The sequence below is a fragment of the Myxine glutinosa genome, chromosome 1 (genome assembly GCF_964187855.1).
Source record: "Myxine glutinosa chromosome 1, kmMyxGlut1.1, whole genome shotgun sequence".
In the NCBI taxonomy this organism is placed as follows: domain Eukaryota; kingdom Metazoa; phylum Chordata; class Myxini; order Myxiniformes; family Myxinidae; genus Myxine; species Myxine glutinosa.
Window position 1 is genome coordinate 409,690,395 of NC_136261.1, and position 20,907 is coordinate 409,711,301.

Genomic DNA, 20,907 nt, shown 5'->3' on the forward strand with positions numbered 1-20,907 from the left:
ATCATTAACATATTTTATTCCCCATGGAGAGTTCTTTACAATGAGCCATGTCTCAATTTTTTCTGTTCAGCACTTTTGGAGATATAGTGGTGCAAATTTTTGCCGTTTTTCCAAGATGGCGGCCGACCACGTGACATATGACGTCATCATTTGGGCACAGTATATTAGAGGGCAAGACAAATACGTGTGCAAAGTTTGGTGTTTCTACGTGCAACGGTGTAGACGTAGTGCTGCAAACAGACAAACAGACAAACAAACGAACAGATCAACATACTTGCCGGAAAATTTTTCCGGCAAGTAACAAACGAACAGATCAACATACTTGCCGGAATCTTTTCCGGCAAGTAACAAACAGATGAAAAATCGGTCAGAGACCGAGGACTTGCCGGAATGTACTTTTTTATCGGCCATTTAGGACAAATATGGCGGCCGAACCACGTGACCGATGACGTCATCATTAACATATTTTATTCCCCATGGAGAGTTCTTTACAATGAGCCATACCTCAATTTTTTCTATTCAGGACTTTTGGAGATGTGGAGGTGCAGAGTTTTTCGGTTTTTCCAAGATGGCGGCCGAACCACGTGACCGATGACATCATCATTAACATATTTTATTCCCCATGGAGAGTTCTTTACAATGAGCCATGTCTCAATTTTTTCTATTCAGCACTTTCGGAGATATGGAGGTGCTAAGTTTTTCGGTTTTTCCAAGATGGCGGCCGACCACGTGACTGATGACGTCATCATTAACCTATTTTATTCCCCATGGAGAGTTCTTTACAATGAGCCATGTCTCAATTTTTTCTGTTCAGCACTTTTGGAAATATAGTGGTGCAAATTTTTGCCGTTTTTCCAAGATGGCGGCCGACCACGTGACATATGACGTCATCATTAACATATTTTATTCCCCATGGAGAGTTCTTTACAATGAGCCATGTCTCAATTTTTTCTGTACAGTAATTTCGGAGATATAGAGGTGCAAAGTTTTTCGGTTTTTCCAAGATGGCGGCCGAACCACGTCACCGATGACGTCATCAATTGGGCACAGTCTATTCCAGGGCAAGACCAATATGTGTGCAAAGTTTGGCGATTCTCCGTGCAACGGTGTAGACGCAGTGCTGCAAACAGACAGACAGACAGACAAACAGACAGACAGACAGATGAAAAATCGGTCAGAGACCGAGGACTTGCCGGAATGTACTTTTTTATTGGCCATTGAGGACAAATATGGCGTCCGAACCACGTGATAGATGACGTCATCATTAACATATATTATTCCCCATGGAGAGTTCTTCACAAAGAGCCATGTCTCAACTTTTTCTATTCAGCACTTTTGGAGATATGGAGGTGCTACGTTTTTCGGTTTTTCCAAGATGGCAGCCGAACCACGTGACCTATGATGTCATCATTAACATATTTTATTCCCCATGGAGAGTTCTTTACAATGAGCCATATCTCAATTTTTTCTATTCAGCACTTTCAGAGATATGGAGGTGCACAATTTTTCGGTTTTTCCAAGATGGCGGCCGAACCACGTGACATATGACGTCATCATTAACATATTTTATTCCCCATTGAGAGTTCTTTACAATGAGCCATGTCTCAATTTTTTCCATTCTGCACTTTTGGAGATATAGTGGTGCAAAGTTTTCCCATTTTTCCAAGATGGCGGCCGAACCACGTGACCGATGGCGTCATCATTAACATATTTTATTCCCCATGGAGAGTTCTTTACAATGAGCCATGTCTCAATTTTTTCTGTTCAGCACTTTTGGAGATTTTGTGGTGCAAAGTTTTGCCGTTTTTCCAAGATGGCGGCCGACCACGTGACTGATGACGTCATCATTAACATATTTTATTCCCCATGGAGAGTTCTTTACAATGAGCCATGTCTCAATTATTCTGTTCAGCACTTTTGGAGATATAGTGGTGCAAAGTTTTGCCGTTTTTCCAAGATGGCGGCCGACCACGTGACATATGACGTCATCATTAACATATTTTATTCCCCATGGAGAGTTCTTTCCAATGAGCCATGTCTCAATTTTTTCTGTTCAGCACTTTTGGAGATATAGTGGCGCAACGATTTGCCGTTTTTCCAAGATGGCGACCGAACCACGTGACTGATGACGTCATCATTTACATATTTTATTCCCCATGGAGAGTTCTTTACAATGAGCCATGTCTCAATTTTTTCTGTTCAGCACTTTTGGAGATATAGTGGTGCAAATTTTTGCCGTTTTTCCAAGATGGCGGCCGACCACGTGACATATGACGTCATCATTAACATATTTTATTCCCCATGGAGAGTTCTTTACAATGAGCCATGTCTCAATTTTTTCTGTTCAGTACTTTCGGAGATATAGAGGTGCAAATTTATTCGGTTTTTCCAAGATGGCGGCCGAACCACGTCACTGATGACGTCATCATTGAGGCACAGTATATTAGAGGGCAAGACCATTATGTGTGCAAAGTTTGGCGATTCTCCGTGCAACGGTGTAGACGCAGTGCTGCAAACAGACAAACAGACAGACAAACAGACAGACAAACAGACAGACAGACAAACAAATGAAAAATCGGTCAGAGACCGAGGACTTGCCGGAATGTACTTTTTTATTGGCCATTGAGGACAAATATGGCGTCCGAACCACGTGATAGATGACGTCATCATTAACATATATTATTCCCCATGGAGAGTTCTTCACAAAGAGCCATGTCTCAACTTTTTCTATTCAGCACTTTTGGAGATATGGAGGTGCTACGTTTTTCGGTTTTTCCAAGATGGCAGCCGAACCACGTGACCTATGATGTCATCATTAACATATTTTATTCCCCATGGAGAGTTCTTTACAATGAGCCATATCTCAATTTTTTCTATTCAGCACTTTCAGAGATATGGAGGTGCACAATTTTTCGGTTTTTCCAAGATGGCGGCCGAACCACGTGACATATGACGTCATCATTAACATATTTTATTCCCCATTGAGAGTTCTTTACAATGAGCCATGTCTCAATTTTTTCCATTCTGCACTTTTGGAGATATAGTGGTGCAAAGTTTTCCCATTTTTCCAAGATGGCGGCCGAACCACGTGACCGATGGCGTCATCATTAACATATTTTATTCCCCATGGAGAGTTCTTTACAATGAGCCATGTCTCAATTTTTTCTGTTCAGCACTTTTGGAGATTTTGTGGTGCAAAGTTTTGCCGTTTTTCCAAGATGGCGGCCGACCACGTGACTGATGACGTCATCATTAACATATTTTATTCCCCATGGAGAGTTCTTTACAATGAGCCATGTCTCAATTATTCTGTTCAGCACTTTTGGAGATATAGTGGTGCAAAGTTTTGCCGTTTTTCCAAGATGGCGGCCGACCACGTGACATATGACGTCATCATTAACATATTTTATTCCCCATGGAGAGTTCTTTCCAATGAGCCATGTCTCAATTTTTTCTGTTCAGCACTTTTGGAGATATAGTGGCGCAACGATTTGCCGTTTTTCCAAGATGGCGACCGAACCACGTGACTGATGACGTCATCATTTACATATTTTATTCCCCATGGAGAGTTCTTTACAATGAGCCATGTCTCAATTTTTTCTGTTCAGCACTTTTGGAGATATAGTGGTGCAAATTTTTGCCGTTTTTCCAAGATGGCGGCCGACCACGTGACATATGACGTCATCATTAACATATTTTATTCCCCATGGAGAGTTCTTTACAATGAGCCATGTCTCAATTTTTTCTGTTCAGTACTTTCGGAGATATAGAGGTGCAAATTTATTCGGTTTTTCCAAGATGGCGGCCGAACCACGTCACTGATGACGTCATCATTGAGGCACAGTATATTAGAGGGCAAGACCATTATGTGTGCAAAGTTTGGCGATTCTCCGTGCAACGGTGTAGACGCAGTGCTGCAAACAGACAAACAGACAGACAAACAGACAGACAAACAGACAGACAGACAAACAAACGAACAGATCAACATACTTGCCGGAAAATTTTTCCGGCAAGTAACGAACAGATCAACATACTTGCCGGAAAATTTTTCCGGCAAGTAACAAACGAACAGATCAACATACTTGCCGGAAAATTTTTCCGGCAAGTAACAAACGAACAGATCAACATACTTGCCAGAAAATTTTTCCAGCAAGTAACAAACAAACGAACAGATCAACATACTTGCCGGAATCTTTTCCGGCAAGTAATGAAAAATCGGTCAGAGACCGAGGACTTGCCGGGATGTACTTTTTATCGCCCATTTTGGACAAATATGGCGGCCGAAACACCTGACCGATGACGTCATCATTAACATATTTTATTCCCCATGGAGAGTTCTTTACAATGAGCCATGCCTCAATTTTTCTATTCAGGACTTTTGGAGATGTGGAGGTGCAGAGTTTTTCGGTTTTTCCAAGATGGCGGCCGAACCACGTGACCAATGACATCATCATTAACATATTGTATTCCACATGGAGAGTTCTTTACAATGAGCCATGTCTCAATTTTTTCTATTCAGCACTTTCGGAGATATGGAGGTGCTAGGTTTTTCGGTTTTTCCAAGATGGCGGCCGACCACGTGACTGATGACGTCATCATTAACATATTTTATTCCCCATCGAGAGTTCTTTACAATGAGCCATGTCTCAATTTTTTCTGTTCAGCACTTTTGGAGATTTCGTGGTGCAAAGTTTTGCCGTTTTTCCAAGATGGCGGCCGACCACGTGACTGATGATGTCATCATTAACATATTTTATTCCCCATGGAGAGTTCTTTACAATGAGCCATGTCTCAATTTTTTCTGTTCAGTACTTTCGGAGATATAGAAGTGCAAATTTTTTCGGTTTTTCCAAGATGGCGGCCGAACCACGTCACCGATGACGTCATCAATTGGGCACAGTCTATTCCAGGGCAAGACCAATATGTGTGCAAAGTTTGGCGATTCTACATGCAACGGTGTAGACGCAGTGCTGCAAACAGACAGACAGACAGACAAACAGACAGACAAACGAACAGATCAACATACTTGCCGGAAAATTTTTCCGGCAAGTAACAAACGAACAGATCAACATACTTGCCGGAATCTTTTCCGGCAAGTAATGAAAAATCGGTCAGAGACCGAGGACTTGCCGGAATGTACTTTTTTATCGGCCAGTTAGGACAAATATGGCGGCCGAACCACGTGACCGATGACGTCATCATTAACATATTTTATTCCCCATGGAGAGTTCTTCACAATGAGCCATGTCTCAATTTTTTCTGTTCAGCACTTTCGGAGATATCGAGGTGCAAAGTTTTTCCAAGATGGCGGCCGAACCACGTGACCGATGACGTCATCATTAACATATTTTATTCCCCATGGAGAGTTCTTTCCAATGAGCCATGTCTCAATTTTTTCTATTCAGCACTTTCGGAGATATGGAGGTGCAAATTTTTTCGGATTTTCCAAGATGGCGGCAGAACCACGTGACAGATGACGTCATCATTAACATATTTTATTCCCCATGGAGAGTTCTTTACAATGAGCCATGTCTCAATTTTTTCTGTTCAGCACTTTTGGAGATATAGTGGCGCAACGTTTTGCCGTTTTTCCAAGATGGCGACCGAACCACGTGACTGATGACGTCATCATTTACATATTTTATTCCCCATGGAGAGTTCTTTACAATGAGCCATGTCTCAATTTTTTCTGTTCAGTACTTTCGGAGATATAGAGGTGCAAAGTTTTTCGGTTTTTCCAAGATGGCGGCCGAACCACGTCACCGATGACGTCATCAATTGGGCACAGTCTATTCCAGGGCAAGACCAATATGTGTGCAAAGTTTGGCGATTCTACGTGCAACGGTGTAGACGCAGTGCTGCAAACAGACAGACAGACAGACAGACAGACAGACAAATGAAAAATCGGTCAGAGACCGAGGACTTGCCGGAATGTACTCTTTTATCGGCCATTTAAGACAAATATGGCGTCCGAACCACGTGATAGATGACGTCATCATTAACATATATTATTCCCCATGGAGAGTTCTTTACAAAGAGCCATGTCTCAACTTTTTCTATTCAGCACTTTTGGAGATATGGAGGTGCTACGTTTTTCGGTTTTTCCAAGATGGCAGCCGAACCACGTGACCTATGATGTCATCATTAACATATTTTATTCCCCATGGAGAGTTCTTTACAATGAGCCATGTCTCAATTTTTTCTATTCAGCACTTTCAGAGATATGGAGGTGCACAATTTTTCGGTTTTTCCAAGATGGCGGCCGAACCACGTGACATATGACGTCATCATTAACATATTTTATTCCCCATTGAGAGTTCTTTACAATGAGCCATGTCGCAATTTTTTCCATTCTGCACTTTTGGAGATATAGTGGTGCAAAGTTTTCCCATTTTTCCAAGATGGCGGCCGAACCACGTGACCGATGGCGTCATCATTAACATATTTTATTCCCCATGGAGAGTTCTTTACAATGAGCCATGTCTCAATTTTTTCTGTTCAGCACTTTTGGAGATTTTGTGGTGCAAAGTTTTGCCGTTTTTCCAAGATGGCGGCCGACCACGTGACTGATGACGTCATCATTAACATATTTTATTCCCCATGGAGAGTTCTTTACAATGAGCCATGTCTCAATTATTTCTGTTCAGCACTTTTGGAGATATAGTGGTGCAAAGTTTTGCCGTTTTTCCAAGATGGCGGCCGACCACGTGACATATGATGGCATCATTAACATATTTTATTCCCCATGGAGAGTTCTTTCCAATGAGCCATGTCTCAATTTTTTCTGTTCAGCACTTTTGGAGATATAGTGGCGCAACGTTTTGCCGTTTTTCCAAGATGGCGACCGAACCACGTGACTGATGACGTCATCATTTACATATTTTATTCCCCATGGAGAGTTCTTTCCAATGAGCCATGTCTCAATTTTTTCTGTTCAGCACTTTTGGAGATATAGTGGCGCAACCTTTTTGCCGTTTTTCCAAGATGGCGACCGAACCACGTGACTGATGACGTCATCATTTACATATTTTATTCCGCATGGAGAGTTCTTTCCAATGAGCCATGTCTCAATTTTTTCTGTTCAGTACTTTCGGAGATATAGAGGTGCAAATTTATTCGGTTTTTCCAAGATGGCGGCCGAACCACGTCACCGATGACGTCATCATTGAGGCACAGTATATTAGAGGGCAAGACCATTATGTGTGCAAAGTTTGGCGATTCTCCGTGCAACGGTGTAGACGCAGTGCTGCAAACAGACAAACAGACAGACAAACAGACAGACAAACAGACAGACAGACAAACAAACGAACAGATCAACATACTTGCCGGAAAAAAATTTCCGGCAAGTAACAAACGAACAGATCAACATACTTGCCGGAAAACAGATGAAAAATCGGTCAGAGACCGAGGACTTGCCGGAATGTACTTTTTTATCGGCCATTTAGGACAAATATGGCGGCCGAACCACGTCACCAATGACATCATCAGTAACATATTTTATTCCCCATGGAGAGTTCTTTACAATGAGCCATGTCTCAATTTTTTCTGTTCAGCACTTTTGGAGATATCGTGGTGCAAAATTTTCTGGTTTTTCCAAGATGGCGGCCGAACCACCTCACCGATGACGTCATCAATTGGGCACAGTCTATTCCAGGGCATGACCAATATGTGTGCAAAGTTTGGCGATTCTACGTGCAACGGTGTAGACGCAGTGCTGCAAACAGACAGACAGACAAACAGACAGACAAACAGATGAAAAATCGGTCAGAGACCGAGGACTTGCCGGAATTTACTTTTTTATCGGCCATTTAGGACAAATATGGTGGCTGAACCACGTGACCGATGACGTCATCATTAACATATTTTATTCCCCATGGAGAGTTCTTCACAATGAGCCATGTCTCAATTTTTTCTGTTCAGCAATTTCGGAGATATTGAGGTGCAAAGTTTTTCCAAGATGGCGGCCGAACCACGTGACCGATGACATCATCATTAACATATTTTATTCCCCATGGAGAGTTCTTTCCAATGAGCCATGTCTCAATTTTTTCTATTCAGCACTTTCGGAGATATGGAGGTGCAAATTTTTTCGGATTTTCCAAGATGGCGGCAGAACCACGTGACAGATGACGTCATCATTAACATATTTTATTCCCCATGGAGAGTTCTTTACAATGAGCCATGTCTCAATTTTTTCTGTTCAGCACTTTTGGAGATATAGTGGCGCAACGTTTTGCCGTTTTTCCAAGATGGCGACCGAACCACGTGACTGATGACGTCATCATTTACATATTTTATTCCCCATGGAGAGTTCTTTACAATGAGCCATGTCTCAATTTTTTCTGTTCAGTACTTTCGGAGATATAGAGGTGCAAAGTTTTTCGGTTTTTCCAAGATGGCGGCCGAACCACGTCACCGATGACGTCATCAATTGGGCACAGTCTATTCCAGGGCAAGAACAATATGTGTGCAAAGTTTGGCGATTCCACGTGCAACGGTGTAGACGCAGTGCTGCAAACAGACAGACAGACAAACAGACAAACAGACAGACAGACAGACAAACGAACAGATCAACATACTTGCCGGAAAAATGAAAAATCGGTCAGAGACCGAGGACTTGCCGGAATGTACTTTTTATCGGCCATTTAGAACAAATATGGCGGCGGAACCACGTGACCGATGATATCATCATTAACATATTTTATTCCCCATGGAGAGTTCTTTACAATGAGCCATGTCTCAATTTTTTCTATTCAGCACTCTCGGAGATATGGAGGTGCAAAGTTTTTCGGTTTTTCCAAGATGGCGGCCGACCACGTGACATATGACGTCATCATTAACATATTTTATTCCCCATGGAGAGTTCTTACCAATGAGCCATGTCTCAATTTTTTCTGTTCAGCACTTCCGGAGATATGGAGGTGCAAAGTTTTTCGGTTTTTCCAAGATGGCGGCCGACCACGTCACATATGACGTCATCATTAACATATTTTATTCGCCATGGAGAGTTCTTTACAATGAGCCATGTCTCAATTTTTTCTGTTCAGCACTTTCGGAGATATGGAGGTGCAAAGTTTTTCGGTTTTTCCAAGATGGCGGCCGAACCACGTGACTGATGACTTCATCAGTAACATATTTTATTCCCCATGGAGAGTTATTTACAATGAGCCATGTCTCAATTTTTTCTGTTCAGCACTTTCGGAGATATGGAGGTGTAAAGTTTTTCGGTTTTTCCAAGATGGCGGCCGAACCACGTCACCGATGACGTCATCATTTGGGCACAGTATATTAGAGGGCAAGACCAATATGTGTGCCAAGTTTGGCGATTCTACGTGCAACGGTGTAGACGTAGTGCGGCAAACAGACAAACAGACAGACAGACAGACAGACAGACAGACAAACAAACGAACAGATGAACATACTTGCCGGAAATTTTTTCCGGCAAGTAACGAACAGATCAACATACTTGCCGGAAAATTTTTCCGGCAAGTAATGAAAAATCGGTCAGAGACCGAGGACTTGCCGGAATGTACTTTTTTATTGGCCATTTAGGACAAATATGGCGGCCGAACCACGTGACCGATGATGTCATCATTAACATAGTTTATTCCCCATGGAGAGTTGTTTACAATGAGCCATTTCTCAATTTTTTCTATTCAGCACTTTCGGAGATATGGAGGTGCGAGGTTTTTCGGTTTTTCCAAGATGGCGGGCGAACCACGTGACAGATGACGTCATCATTAACATATTTTATTCCACATGGAGAGTTCTTTACAATGAGCCATTTCTCAATTTTTTCTATTCAGCACTTTCGGAGATATGGAGGTGCGAGGTTTTTCGGTTTTTCCAAGATGGCGGCCGAACCACGTGACATATGACATCATCATTAACATATTTTATTCCCCATGGAGAGTTCTTTACAATGAGCCATGTCTCAATTTTTTCTGTTCCGCACTTTTGGAGCTTTCGTGGTACAAAGTTTTTCCGTTTTTCCAAGATGGCGGCCGAACTACGTGACCGATGACATCATCATTAACATATTTTATTCCCCATGGAGAGTTCTTTCCAACGAGCCATGCCTCAATTTTTTCTGTTCAGGACTTTCGGAGATATGGAGGTGCAAAAATTTTCGTTTTTTCCAAGATGGTGGCCGAACCACGTGACCGATGACGTCATCATTAACATATTTTATTCCCCATGGAGAGTTCTTTACAATGAGCCATGTCTCAATTTTTTCTGTTCAGCACTGAGATATCGAGGTGCAAAATTTTTCGGTTTTTCCAAGATGGCGGCCGAACCACGTGACCGATGACGTCATCATTTGGGCACAGTATATTAGAGGGCAAGACAAATACGTGTGCAAAGTTTGGTGATTCTACGTGCAACGGTGTAGACGCAGTGCTGCAAACAGACAAACAGACAGACAAACAGACAAACGAACAGATCAACATACTTGCCGGAATCTTTTCCGGCAAGTAATGAAAAATCGGTCAGAGACCGAGGACTTGCCGGAATATACTTTTTATCGGCCATTTAGAACAAATATGGCGGCAGAACTACGTGACCGATGACGTCATCATTAACATATTTTATTCCACATGGAGAGTTCTTCACAATGAGCCATGTCTCCATTTTTTCTGTTCAGCACTTTTGGAGATATAGTGGTGCAAAGTTTTTCGGTTTTCCCAAGATGGCGGCCGAACCACGTGACTGGTGACGTCATCATTAACATATTTTATTCCCCATGGAGAGTTCTTTACAATGAGCCATGTCTCAATTTTTTCTGTTCAGCACTTTTGGAGATATAGAGGTGCAAAGTTTTTCGGTTTTTCCAAGATGGCCGCCGAACCACGTGACCGATGACGTCATCATTAACATATTTTATTCCCCATGGAGTTCTTTACAATGAGCCGTGTCTCAATTTTGTCTGTTCAGGACTTTTGGAGATTTCGTGGTGCAAAGTTTTGCCGTTTTTCCAAGATGGCGGCCGACCACGTGACTGATGACGTCATCATTAACATATTTTATTCCCCATGGAGAGTTCTTTACAATGAGCCATGTCTCAATTTTTTCTGTTCAGCACTTTTGGAGATATAGTGGTGCAAAGTTTTGCCGTTTTTCCAAGATGGCGGCCGACCACGTGACATATGACGCCATCATTAACATATTTTATTCCCCATGGAGAGTTCTTTACAATGAGCCATGTCTCAATTTTTTCTGTTCAGCACTTTTGGAGATATAGTGGCGCAACGTGTTGCCGTTTTTCCAAGATGGCGACCGAACCACGTGACTGATGACGTCATCATTTACATATTTTATTCCCCATGGAGAGTTCTTTACAATGAGCCATGTCTCAATTTTTTCTGTTCAGTACTTTCGGTGATATAGAGGTGCAAAGTTTTTCGGTTTTTCCAAGATGGCGGCCGAACCACGTCACCGATGACGTCATCAATTGGGCACAGTCTATTCCAGGGCAAGACCAATATGTGTGCAAAGTTTGGCGATTCTACGTGCAACGGTGTAGACGCAGTGCTGCAAACAGACAGACAGACAGACAGACAAACAGACAGACAAACAGACAAACAAACGAACAGATCAACATACTTGCCGGAAAATTTTTCCGGCAAGTAACAAACAAACGAACAGCTCAACATACTTGCCGGAATCTTTTCCGGCAAGTAACAAACGAACAGATCAACATACTTGCCGGAAAAATTTTTCCGGCAAGTAACAAACAGATGAAAAATCGATCAGAGACCGAGGACTTGCCGGAATGTACTTTTTTATCCGCCATTTAGGACAAATATGGCGGCCGAACCACGTGACCGATGACGTCATCATTAACATATTTTATTCCCCATGGAGAGTTCTTTACAATGAGGCATGTCTCAATTTTTTCTATTCAGCACTTTTGGACACATAGAGGTGCTAAGTTTTTCGGTTTTCCAAGATGGCGGCCGAACCACGTGACATATGACGTCATCATTAACAAATTTTATTCCCCATGGAGAGTTCTTTACAATGAGCCATGTCTCAATTTTTTCTGTTCAGCACTTTTGGAGATTTTGTGGTGCAAAGTTTTGCCGTTTTTCCAAGATGGCGGCCGACCACGTGACTGATGACGTCATCATTAACATATTTTATTCCCCATGGAGAGTTCTTTACAATGAGCCATGTCTCAATTTTTTCTGTTCAGCACTTTTGGAGATATAGTGGTGCAAAATTTTGCCGTTTTTCCAAGATGGCGGCCGACCACGTGACATATGACGTCATCATTAACATATTTTATTCCCCATGGAGAGTTCTTTACAATGAGCCATGTCACAATTTTTTCTGTTCAGCACTTTTGGAGATATAGTGGCGCAACGTTTTGCCGTTTTTCCAAGATGGCGACCGAACCACGTGACTGATGACGTCATCAATTGGGCACAGTCTATTCCAGGGCAAGACCAATATGTGTGCAAAGTTTGGCGATTCTACGTGCAACGGTGTAGACGCAGTGCTGCAAACAGACAGACAGACAGACAGACAGACAAACAAACGAACAGATCAACATACTTGCCGGAAAAAATTTTCCGGCAAGTAATGAAAAATCGGTCAGAGACCGAGGACTTGCCGGAATGTACTTTTTTATTGGCCATTTAGGACAAATATGGCGGCCGAACCACGTGACCGATGATGTCATCATTAACATAGTTTATTCCCCATGGAGAGTTGTTTACAATGAGCCATTTCTCAATTTTTTCTATTCAGCACTTTTGGAGATATGGAGGTGTGAGGTTTTTCGGTTTTTCCAAGATGGCGGGCGAACCACGTGACAGATGACGTCATCATTAACATATTTTATTCCACATGGAGAGTTCTTTACAATGAGCCATTTCTCAATTTTTTCTATTCAGCACTTTCGGAGATATGGAGGTGCGAGGTTTTTCGGTTTTTCCAAGATGGCGGCCGAACCACGTGACATATGACATCATCATTAACATATTTTATTCCCCATGGAGAGTTCTTTACAATGAGCCATGTCTCAATTTTTTCTGTTCCGCACTTTTGGAGCTTTCGTGGTACAAAGTTTTTCCGTTTTTCCAAGATGGCGGCCGAACTACGTGACCGATGACATCATCATTAACATATTTTATTCCCCATGGAGAGTTCTTTCCAACGAGCCATGCCTCAATTTTTTCTGTTCAGGACTTTCGGAGATATGGAGGTGCAAAAATTTTCGTTTTTTCCAAGATGGTGGCCGAACCACGTGACCGATGACGTCATCAATTGGGCACAGTCTATTCCAGGGCAAGACCAATATGTGTGCAAAGTTTGGCGATTCTCCGTGCAACGGTGTAGACGCAGTGCGGCAAACAGACAGACAGACAAACAGACAGACAGACAGACAGACAGACAGACAGACAAACAAACGAACAGATCAACATACTTGCCGGAAAATTTTTCCGGCAAGTAACAAACAAACGAACAGATCAACATACTTGCCGGAAAATTTTTCCGGCAAGTAACAAGCTGGGATCAAAACATTACCTCCTTCCACCATTGAGTGTAGAGGTAAACATCATGGAAATTATATCATGCCCTAGATTTAATTCATGCTTACCCGTGTATTTGCTTCACTGGTTCACAAGGTCTTTTGCATACATGTAATTCAGACTCTCGTCTTCATTGCTGACCACACAATGTTCGCAACATATTAATGTACATTTGTGCCAAATTTGGTGCTTGTATCACAAAATGCACAATTCTTTTGAATATTTGGGCTAAGCCGCCCCACTATATCGGCCGGCCTCGAAGACCGAAATTGTGACGGTGTCACCCGAAAAATTTGAAATTACGAAATTTGAAAAAATTTGAAAAAAAAAATTACGGAATTTCAAGTGGCCCAATATCTGAAAATGTTCGCAACATATTAATGTACATTTGTGCCAAATTTGGTGCTTGTATCACAAAATGCACAACAGGTTTGCTATGCTGCTACACTATAACTAACCCTTTTAACTGATTATACATTATTTTCTATCTCCTTTCAAGGTCAGTAACCTTCATTTTGACATTTCCAGGCCTTGCCTGTCCGGGCCTGGTTCGGTTATAGTCCGTCCTTTGTCATTGAATACCGCTCGCTCGTGAACCATCGTCGTCTCCTGACTTGTAAGATTAAAAAATCTGTCATCTTCAGAATTAACGTGACGCTTCCTGAGTAAATTATCCCCCTTTTCCTAATCCAACCTCTTCTCCACTCTTTGGTTAATTTCCTGTGGAAACCCATGTCAAGATTGAATAATTCCTGTTTCAAGTACACGGGAAACCCAGAGTGAGCACCAAGCATTGAGGGTGCGCAATCAGGACACACCAAGTAAATTTGTCCATGCTTTTGTAGGAAACTTTGAACTGTGTTGAAGACATCCTCTCCATGAGTGGTTGTTGCTGGAAGTTCCAAAAAATAAATTCATCCTTCAAGCAGCCTTTCATCACTTTGCGTTTGGAGTAAATCGAGTTTGGAGTGCGAATATGTGCAAAATTACCTTTTTTATATTCTCTTCCTGCTTTCAAAGACTTTCCTTTACTTTTGAAAAACTCAATGGCCAATAGGCGGTGCTTGAGAAGCTGGGGGAGAGGGTGGAAGGCATGGCCTGGAGAATGCACGATGCTTGAGACACAGACAAGAACAGGAACAGGAACTTTACAGACAAGTAAAGTGCTAAATGTTTTTTTGTAGTTTTTTTTTTGTATTTTTCCTGGAGTTTTTCAGAAGCAAACCCCAATTAATGATCAAACAAGACTGAAAGTCTAATATCGGCGTAGCCAGGCTTGTTTGATACTCCAGTTAAAGAGGATAGCATGACCTGGGTGGTGATACCAGTTAGAGAATAATGTAAGTATTGATTTTTAGGACTTCATGCATGGACAGCCAGTTTGTGAATGACTTGGGTAAAAAAACTGGCGAATAGGAAACAATGGACCAATCAATTCCACATTCCTGTGCCACCTTCAGTTGAACATCAGGCATTGACAACAGCACGTTCTCTATATTTTCATTCCACATTTCAATCATTTCAATCACAAATTAATACTACAGTATTAATACATTAAAATATAATGTTAAAGCGCCTTTGGGCTTCTGGAAAAGCGCTATACAAAATAAATGAATTATTATTATTATTAAATCACGATTGTATTGAGATGTTATCAAGCCAGCAAACCATCATCTGTTCACTTCCGGATTCGGGAGCAAGATCCATGTCGATCACATTTCAAAATTACAATTGTATTGAGGAATTTCTGAAACCTCCTACCTACCTTATGACACTAGCTGAGACCCTAGAACATTCCGCAGAAGGTTATTATATTTACTTTTAGTAAAATATGAAACTGTAATGGTTGCTAAACGTGTCCCCCTGTCATGTGACCAGATCCTGAGCTTAGATTGGTGTACATTTGTTGGGGAAATACGGACAGACAAACGCTGTTCGTGACGGCCTACGGGCTACACCGTAAAAACATCTCGGAGGGGGGGGGGGGCGGTTGCATGAGGCCTTGACTTGAAGAGAACAAACGGTACGATGATAAAACAATAATGAGAATGTATATAAACTGCAACCAAGCAATTAATTAGATATTAATATTCCGACCTTAATCATCAGTTTGGAGACAGTAATGAACCTGTTTCAATACCAATAATTATATATCCGAAAAACATACCCAAAGGTGTCCAAACGTTTTCTGGACGTTTTCCTCGGAGCAAGGACGATGCAAAAAGATCACCACCTGAAACATTTACACAAAAGGTAACTCAATAGCACTCAGAATCCCAAGCAGGTATGATATGATAATATGATGTAACTCATATATCGTATTTGGCCCTATCTATCACTCAATGGTGAAGAACAACATAAAAAATTCAAAGGTCTTCACCAAAATCTAATCATTTCGTCCTTGTCACACACCCAACTTCTCCACCAAATTTCGCCGGAGTCCGGCCACAACTTTTTGAGATATCCTGTTCACAGACAAACAAGAATGACATCGTGCAGAGAGCACAACACTTGCAAAATCCCTAAAACGAATTTGACCATATTAATAATTGGTTTCATTAAAAAAACAAAACTTGCAAAACCCTTTCAAAACTTCATGTCAAATGCATGAAAATTGAAGATTTTAGAAATAACACCAAAGTTGACCTTTGGCCTATGTTGACCTTTTGACCTCAAAATTAATCGGCTTCTTGCTCATGACCAACTTCATCATTTGGTGAAGTTTCGTAAAGATTGGTTTAAAATTGTGACCTGTAGGCAATTAACTTACAAAACAGACAGACAGAATAACACACGTGACCAACAAATACACTTAAAATCTTCGATTTTCACAAATAACAAATAGATAGGGGTGAAAACAAACTTTGTTTAATCTCCCCTTTGTAACGGGAACGGGCTTTGGGGAATCCGCATCAATTTGGTGTCAGGAGTGGTATTAGAACCCTAAATTAGCACGGGTCACGTGCTTCAAATTACGAGCGAACGAAATTTAGTTTTAAAAGCCAAATTTATATTCGTACCATGGCTGGCCAAGGCGGCCAAATGCTGGTGGGAATAATGAATAAGGAAAAATTGATGACTCAGGACCGGCAGGGACAGTTGGTAGTGGAATCTGAAAAGGGTGCGGTAGCTGGCGAAGAAAATGGCGGCACCTCGCACGTGGCGGCGGAAGCCGAGCCCGCGGTGCCAGCGGACTGGGGCCTATTTATGGCACAAATGAGGGCCTTTATGGTCAAGTCGGGTGAAGACATGAAAATGGAAGGGGACAAATCAAGAAGGGAAATGAAAGAGATGGGGGACAAATCCACCCGGGAAATGAAAGAAATGAGAGACGAAATAAAACAATCCAGGTGTGACATGGAAAGAATGAGGGTAGCATCGAGAAAGGATATTTTAAAAATGGGGGGGGGGGGGGACATTGGATGCAAGTCGAGCGGGAAGGTCGCGGTGGTACGCGACGAGGTGACACAGTGTGAGGACCGCATGGAGAGCAAGCTAGGGCAAAGGACAGCCAAATTGACCGGGGCTATGGAAGTCGCGACACGAGGTGTAGAAAAACCGCGATCGTTGCATTGCAAAATAAAATTTCGGGGGCACCGGCGAGGGTTGAGTTGGAAAAGAAAATTTCGTGGGCTCCGGCGATCGTGGAGGTAAAAGAAATAATTGAAATTGAAGAGACGGGAGAAACAGAAAATAAATCACAGGAGAAGGAAATGGAATGCGCTCAAAGTTTGTATTTCCACCGTGATGCCGTACTTACTAACGAAATTAAAAGTTTACAGGTGCAGCCGGGGAAGGGGGTCCCCGAGGTGAGTTGCGAAAATGGCGCGAATGTGTTTGGCGCGAATGGGTTTTCGGCACGCTTGGGAGAAAGGCGAGACCCGGGTGTTTGCGGTTGGGCCATTGTGCGGTGTACGAGTGAGGGTGGCACAATTTGCGAAGGGCCCATTGTGCGGTGTACGAGGGCGACTGGTACGATTTGTGAAAGGCCCATTGTGCGGTGTGAGTGGGAGTCCGTGCCGGAGCACGAGTGTGTAATGGAAAAGTGTGCACCGGAGTGTGTTACGGAGTGTGGGTGACAATGCACACTGAAGTATGAGCGAGAGTGCAAATGTGGGGGTGTGGAAAAAGAGTGTGCGATGGCCAAGGAGTGTGAGCAAGAATGCACAACGAAGTGTGTGGGGAGCGCATATGTGCCTGGTTGAGCGGTAAAGGAGTGTGTGGAGGAAAAGTGCACACCTGAGTGTGTAAAAAAAGAGTGTGCAATAACGGAGTGTATGGGAGGCATGGGGGCACCTGGGTGTGCGAGTGCGGAGTGGGTCGCAAGTGGTGAGGACGCGGCTCAAGCTTCGACACCGACCAGGGGGGGGGGGGGGTAGCGCCTAGCGGGACGGGTAGCAGACGCGAGCTCCCGGTGAGTTGTGTGCGGCAGGGACCGGGGGGAATCCGTGCCGCGTCGGTCTCCCATGGACCGGCATGCACGATTCATGCCTCCGGCCCCCGCACTGTATGGTTGGTGCCGTGCCATGGCGGCAAAGGCAATCGGTGAGGTTCAACGGGAGGTAGGAGTTATCGGAGCCGCGCACCTTGTCGGGTGCGGTGCTCCGACCGTGGCCGGTTGGGCCATCGTGCATGGGACCGCAAGGCCCCGAGCTGGGATGGAGCCCGGCACCTCGGCCCATCCATACCTCCCCCCTTGGAACGAAAATGCCGGACGGACACCCCATACAGGCAACCAACCACCCGCATGGATCGCTCGGCCCTTCGAGGTCGAGCCGTGACAACGAACATCCACATGGAGAGGCTCGAGTGTAGTGAACTGATGAGAGTAGTGTACCCCACGTGGGGGAATGGTGGTGTATCCATTCCTCACAACAGGGCCCATGAGCATTAGTTTAGGGGGATGGCAGTGATAGGCACATGGAGGTGCCAGCAATGGTTACCTCCATGGGGCACCAAAGCTAGCCGAGGGAGGGCTAGGATAATGTTAGGGCTCTAGAAGACTGGAGAGACAAGATTTAAGTAGTGACATCTGTACTATAGAGGGGACGTAGGTAGTTTAGGTGGTTGATAATAAAAGAAAGGGAGTGCATCGTGTAAAGGGACGACGGGGAAGCACGAGTTTGAGGGGAAGTAGTTAGATAGATGATGCGGTGTGTTTGATGGAGGAATTGTGAGTGAGAAAAAGTGGAATTGTGGTGGAGGTGTGTGAGCACAAAAGGTGTGCGAGATAAATGGTGTGCGAGATAAATGGTGTGCGAGATAAGTGGTGTGGAATAAAAGGTGTGGAATGCATGGTGCGAAGGAGTGAATGGGGGGAGCTGGAACCTATTCACGGACGCCCGGGGTGGGTAGTGTAAAGCCAGGTAGAGGACAGAGGTAAATTGTATGGATATTGACACCTGTGGTGCGGGCAGTAGCACGTAGTGCTTTGTTGGGTGCATGAGACTGTGGAATGGCTGGGCATGTGGCTTAAATGGTGAGTATAGTTATTGAGGCACTCCGCCACTGGTAGTTTGTCGGCCAGGTGAGGCCGCAGGTAGGCTCTGGGTGCCGGTTAGTTGTAGTGTGAGTGGGGCCCAAAGATCCCAGGAGAGGACCCGGGTTGCCCAATGCCAAGGTGGTCATCAGGGGGTAAGAGCTAGGGAGGGCGTTCCCCAGTTAGGTAGTTGCGGGAGCAGGTAAGCTCGGGTGGCGGCTTCAGTGGCGGAGGTGCGCAGGTCGGTAGACCTGCTGGTAGGGCCACATGACCCAGCCCCAAAATTGTGCAAGGGCACAAAGTGAAAATTTGTGGGAGTGAGACCCAAATTTCAAAGGCACCACAGAGAGGGGCAATGGGAATTCAGGTTCTTAGAACCACATAGTTTAAAGAGGCCGATTGGCAGGGTACGACACCGGGTAGTTTAAATGAGTTAACGTTACTAGAGTAGTTAGGATGAGAAATCCCTTCGCACCATCCACAGCCAGTCACCGAGGAGGGGAGCTCCACACCAAGGCTCTGTAAGCCGTTTGAGTTATAAGACGCATCATGACGTAATGAGACATTGTGTTTGTTCCATCCCTTCCTTCTTGGGAGGGATTGGGAGACGAATTTGGCATAGAGGGGGATATGGGAGACAAGACATAGAGACGGATTGTGAATACAAGGGGGACTAGGGTAGTGTCGCCGACGGTGGGGGGTATGGACGGTTAGGGACGAGCCTGCTCTCCTCGCTCTTCCATGTCCCTCGCGCCGCAGTGCCTTGTTTTTTTCTATGTGTGTCTTTTTTATGTCTCTTTTTTATTACGTCTATTTATTATGTCTATTATGTCTATTATTGTCTATTATTTTATTATGTCTATTATTTCTATTTTATTATGTCTCTTTTATTTCTATGTCTTTTTCTATGTCTATGCCTTCTTATTTTTTCTATGTTGTGCCTTGTCTCTCCCCCCGCCCCAGCACCATTTTGGAGGCCAAACTGTGCAGCACCATCGACCTGTGCAGCATCCATTCTGCACCGTTTCATCAGTGCATCCGAACTGTGCAGCACCCTGCTGCCATATCCTTTTGCTGCACCTCTGTTGCACCTGTGCAGCTGACCTGTGCAGCACTTTGCTGCCCCAAACCACTTTGCTGCACCTTGTTACACTCACACCTATGGACCACAATCCTTGTGGTCTTGCACCTCTCCTCAACTGTGCAGCATTTTTGTGCAACATCATCTTGCACTTCAGACCACTTGTTGAGTGGCATTAATGCCACACAGTCGGACCATGTGAGATTGGCCCTGCTGGCAAAATAAAAGCATTTTTGTGCATTTTATTATTGTGTGCTAGGCATAAGAAGATGTGCAAGTTTAGATGGCCCTGAAGTTTAAAATGGCCTGTATGCCGGTCCGGGGGCCAGCCGGTTTGATATATGCACACAGAAGAAGCAAGATGCAAGAAGCAAGCAGCAAGTGCCATTTTTTAGTGTGTTTTTGCTGTGTTTTCTCTCCCCTCCAATCTTCTCTTCCAAAAAGAACGTCATGGGTGTTAGCATTGTAAATAACTATGGCATGCCCGTACTATATATATATCTAAAATTATATCCCCCCCCCCCTCTATTTACATGAAATGGTTTGGGCCATTCGCAAAGCCAAAGCGAACGGCTTGCGAGTACGGTGACAATCCCCCCCCCCCCCCCTCTATTTACATGAAATGGTTTGGTCCAAAGCGAACGGCTTGCGAGTACGGTGACAATCCCCCCCCCCCCCCCTCTATTTACATGAAATGGTTTGGTCCAAAGCGAACGGCTTGCGAGTACGGTGACAATCCCCCCCCCCCCCCCTCTATTTACATGAAATGGTTTGGTCCAAAGCGAACGGCTTGCGAGTACGGTGACAAT

General features: G+C 43.8%; 1 protein-coding gene across 5 annotated transcripts in view; it reads right to left on the reverse strand.

Annotated features, from left to right (window-relative positions):
- LOC137417176 (uncharacterized) overlaps nucleotides 1–20,907 on the reverse strand; it is an 82,210-nt gene that overhangs the window by 49,379 nt on the left and 11,924 nt on the right. For all 5 annotated transcript variants that reach the window (XM_078770485.1, XM_078770487.1, XM_078770489.1 and 2 more), the window contains one exon: nucleotides 15,706–15,771. The gene's annotated coding sequence lies outside the window, so the exon portion shown is untranslated. The remainder of the gene's footprint in view (nucleotides 1–15,705; nucleotides 15,772–20,907) is intronic.